The sequence below is a fragment of the Triticum aestivum genome, chromosome 3B, assembly GCF_018294505.1.
Source record: "Triticum aestivum cultivar Chinese Spring chromosome 3B, IWGSC CS RefSeq v2.1, whole genome shotgun sequence".
In the NCBI taxonomy this organism is placed as follows: Eukaryota; Viridiplantae; Streptophyta; class Magnoliopsida; order Poales; family Poaceae; genus Triticum; species Triticum aestivum.
The window spans coordinates 32,612,757-32,617,968 of NC_057801.1; the positions used below are offsets into that span (position 1 = coordinate 32,612,757).

At 40.8% G+C, this 5,212-nt stretch overlaps 1 pseudogene; it reads left to right on the plus strand.

The window, feature by feature from the left end:
- The first annotated feature begins 667 nt into the window (after positions 1-667).
- LOC123064569 (uncharacterized) overlaps positions 668-5,212 on the plus strand; it is a 39,493-nt pseudogene continuing 34,948 nt past the window's right edge.

Below are 5,212 nucleotides of genomic sequence, written 5' to 3' on the forward strand. Positions count from 1 at the left end.
CGGTCGCTAAAATTTTTTTTTCGTAGAAATTAGGACACTAAATATTTTGGTTGAGACCAAAACTGCTAGCAACAATCTACACCATTTTCTAGTCTACAACTGTTCCCTAGTAGGATATTAATCAGGGGTGCACCCTGCACACACAATGCTACTTGCTAAAAACAGTTTATTAAGACATGTAGCTATGGTCGCTGAAATTGCGTTTTTGTAGAGAATTAATTAGGACACTAACATTTTGATCGAGACTGAAACTGTTAGCAACTATCTACACCGTTTTCTAGTCCACAAATGTTCCCTAGTAGTAGGCTATGGATCAGGGGTGGATGATATATATACCTCTCTAATAGCATTATGTTTGGTTTGCCCTCCTTTGGAGTTGTATATCGGTCATACTATAAGTTCACAACTTCAAATTTACAGACTCATGTCACACATAGTAGCATAATTTGTGTGGTACCGACTTATCATGTTGCTATTGTAGTAGAGTACTTTAACAGTTCAACTCTGATTTCTGTTGAAAAGTTTTTCTCACACGAGGACCCGGCTAATTCTTTCTTTTCTGCAATGTTCTATGGGGCATTTCATATGCTCATCTTGCCGCCCGAAGGTTGTGCACAACAAGTGTCACTTATGCTCTGCCGAAACTACCTTCAAGCGCAGTCTAGGGATGGAACGTCCCATGGAATCAGTCATGGTCGCTTGCTCCAATGCCAATTATGACCCAGAAGCTCACTTACTACCAGAAGGAAGAACACGAGAAGGCATTCCCGAACGCCCCGTGTTTCTGCCCAGGGTCCAGCTGCAGCTTTGCAGGGCCAACAGACACCCTCCTTGAACATTTCGCCTTCCAGCACAAGTGGCCATGTACAACCATCAAATACTATGATAAGTTCCACCTAGAACCAGGTCTACATTTTTTTCGTACCAAAGAAAGGGAAAATTTTCTGCTCAACGTGGCACTAGAGCCAATCGGGCATGCCATCTTTGTCGTCTGCATCCAACCTAAAGTTACAAACTCTAAGTTCAAATGTCAAATGTCCTACTGTTGCTTTACGACCGGCTATTATCAGAGTTCAATGTACAAGATACGAAGTTCATCGCTGTTTGATGGGTATACCTAAGGGATACAACCTAATTCTGCCCAAGGATGAGATACCTGATGATGGAAAGGGTATCTCGCTTAGGTTCTACATTCATGATCCTAATAAAATAAAGGTGCACGAGCCCATTTGTCTGAAACTAGCACAGGGTGTATGAAGGCGCAAGGTTTAGTGTGGACTGCTCGACTCGCGGCTTTCACTGTTTTGGGTTCAGGACTTGTATATGTTTAGGGGCTTTATGATATTAGACTCTGCTTCGTAGTTGTTTATTTTTTGAGGAACTTCGTAGTTGTTTCGATGAAGTGCACTCTGTTTTGGTGTATCATGTTCATGCTTCAATATGCGAGTTCTGAGAGAGTAGGAATGTTTTTCTGATCCGGGAGGCTCTCGATCAAATGTTTGATGCTTTGAAAATTGTGAGTTGTGACACCGTCATGACACTGCATCTGAAGTACTAAATGACCATTTGGTTCTACTCAATGATGCAATCTTTGTTGTTTGGTTCTTTAAACTGCCTAGGGAACATAAATGGAAAACATTGAACCGTATCTTTTATGATGGCAAATACTAAAATTGTAACATGTGTCTACACTTTTGACAAAGCTGCTCGTTTTGTGTTGTTGTTTCAAGTTTGAAACAAGTGAATGGGTTACTGTGAGCATATAAGTGTACACAGGAATATATTCACTTGCTTATTTTCAATTGTTCTTTGTTGGATAAGGACATACAATGTCCCCTTTTCTGCTTGGTGCTGAAAGATAAAACCTCTGAACTATTTGGAAGTTGAGTTCCGATAAAAGAAAAGTAATCGAACGATGAGTTTTGCCTGAAATACACAATAAAATTGGGGAAATTTTAAAAAAATGTTCAGAGTATTGCAAAACATTAGTAACATTTTTTGAAATGTAGTCAACTTGTTTTTCAAAAACATGTATTTGAAAAGAAACTCAATCATGTTTTTGACAAAAAATAAATGTGTGTAAAACAATGTTCATGATGTATACGAAAAGTATACATAGTGTATGAACAAAGTAGACATAAAAACATATATTTGAAAAAATATGAATCATTTAGTTGAAAATGTTAACCATGTATCAAATAATCTTGTGACATGTTAAAAAACTGTACAATATGCATTGAGAATAGGCATAAAAAATATATATTTGAAAAATATTTTTTTCATATTATTCAAAAATCAATTTACAATTAAAAATGTTAATTATGTATTTATAAAGTGTTCTGTGTGTTCCAAAAAATGTTTCAGATGTATATAAAAAATGTGTACTGTATGTAAAACAATACACATCAAAACATAAATTTGACAAAAAAATGTTAATCATGTATTTAGAAAATGTCAAACATGTACAAAATAATTATTTTAGGTGTATAAAAAATTTAAAACATGTATTTCGAAAATAGTCAGTGGTGAAAAAAGATAAAAAAATGAAAACCTGCGAAATCCGTAAAGATATACACATAAAACAAGAAAAAATTAAAATTGATGAAACCATTAAAGAAAACACATTGAAAAGGAAAAAAACATGAAAATACAGTTAAACCGAAGAGAACCGACGAAAATTACAATGAGAAACACAGGAAAAAATGAAAATCACAATAAAGAGAAAATACAGCAAATGAAAGATAAAAAATATATCCATGGAAATAAAAAAACATAAAGAAAATAGTTAAAGAAAATGAAAAGGAGTAAAAACCGAAAGGAAAACCACAGCTTACGAATTCGCCCGATTAATCAGTTAACGGGCCAGTTAATCGCTACTCACAGCGTTGCCGAATCGAATAGCACCTATTCGTCGTGTTAACTTGTCAGACCGATTAATTTGCCCGTTAGACTGATTAATCAGGTGTTAGGCCGATTAATCCATGCTGGCCCATTAGCCGGTGGGCAAACAAAGCCCAAATTTTTGGGCCGTAACCCCTTCCAGCCCCATCCCGCTCCTTAATAGCTAGGATTTTTAATTTTACCTCCCCAGTATGTTCATGTTTTGGTATATTACATGCTGGAAGCATGAGTGTATGGTATAACACATAAAAAAACTAGATATATGTTAGCAGCTTCCTATTGAATCTACTGATTGATGATCGACCGACTTATCTAGTTAATGGGCTGATTCACCGATTAATCGCTATACCTACATGGACCGGGCAACTACCAGTTAACGACCGGTCAGCTTCTATCTGGTTGTTGCTTTATTTGGCCGATCTGAGCACCCTAGGAGCTCTCTCGCACATTGACGCTTCTTTTTTTTTTGAGGGGAAAAACCTGCCGCCTTTATTAACTTACGATGTTCGGAATCTCATCCGACACAATAGAAAGAACGAAATCCGGGGGAGCCCCCAACCAAACCTTACAAAGTTCATCACCAACTCCTACTTTAGCTAATTTATGCGCGGCAGCATTAGCGGAACGTCTAACCCAAGACACCTTAGAGCCGTCAAAGGACTGCAACAAGGATTTGATCTCCTCCACCAGAGGCCCCGACGCCGAGAGCTCCTTAGTGTGTTTCTTCAGCATCTGCACAACTCCTCTCGCGTCAAGCTCGACATGTACGTGCGTCGCATTGATCTCTCTCGCTACTTCAAGAGCCCGCTTACATGCCAAGATCTCAGCCACCTCAGGATCAACCACCTCCTTGAAATGGTGGCACATCCCAGCTCTGAAAGCCCCCATATGGTCCCGAAGCACAGCTCCACCTCCCGCCTTGTTTCCCATCTTGGATATTGCGCCGTCAGAGTTCACCTTGATCCAGCCCTTGTCCGGAGGCTCCCATTTCTGAATCTGCAATCGAGCCGGAGTGTTATCTGATGCGGGGTGTGCCAACTTCCATTCCTCCATTTGCCTCAAGACCACCCCCAGTATTTCATGTGGGTGTTTGATCTTTTTCCCATCTCGAGTCTCATTCCTCGCCAGCCACAGGCTGTATAAAGCCTGCACCGTTGCCTGCTTGGCCTCATCGGAGGCTTCCGCTAGCCACTGTAGTAGCCAGCGTGCTATCTCTCTCTGGGAGTCGAACTGGCACGGTGGGATCGCCACCACATCTCCCATCTCCGATCGAAATAGCCGCCAAAATAATTCAGAGTGTGGACACACCCAAAACCGATGAAATATAGTTTCTTCACGCCCACAAGCAACACAGAAAACCCCAGGTTTTATCCTTCGTCGATGGAGCTCTGATCCAACCGCCAGTCCATTTGAAATTAGTCTCCAAAGATGGATCTTGGCCTTCCCCGGTGCGTTCGTGCCCCAAAGGGCCATATACGCCTTGTATTTATTCACCGAGCTAGATGACTCCGGCTGTCCAGAGCGCGATTTGAGCATGGCCATCTTCAAATGATAAGCAGACCGAACGGAGAAGCATCCATTCTTTGTAAAGTTCCAAGCTTGGTAGTCATCAGCTGTGACGCCCGGATAATTAAGCTACAGTAAACCTCTGGTGATGATGCCACCTCACCTCGGTTACTGTGGTTAAACTCGCGTTAGTTCGGAACCTAGTTCGAATTTCAAATTCAGAATCGAGCAAACAATAAAAGTTTTCAAATATTAAAATTTAAATGTTCGGAGTGAACCAAATAATACATAGGTAATTATGGTGGGGAAACCAAACTTTGATAAAATGTTTAAAGGCCCTAAAACAATTAAAACAATAGTGAAAACAATTAAACAAATGCCTATTGAATTTATAAAATGCTAACACTATTTTATTGTGGGTTACGAATTAATCTCGTAGTAGTTTATTGGTAAATACAAATTAGGCACTAGTGGTAATTTTATAAAACTGAAAATAAAAGAAACTACCAATAAAAAGAGACAAGAAAAGATAAAAAAAAGAAGAAAGGGGAAAACAGAAAACAGGACACACCCCCTCCGCTGGGCCAAGTGGCCCAGCTGGCCTCAGCCTCCCGAACGGGCTGGCCCACCCCACGGCCCAGCCGCCCCCCCACACTCACCCATAACCCCCCTGGTCGACCAAACCCTAACCCCCCAACGCACCCACTCCCCCCCACGACGCCACTCCCTCTCCCCCATCCCGATCCAATCTGGATCGAGGCGATCCCCCCCACTCCACGTCGCTCTCTTCTCCCTCCCGTCGATC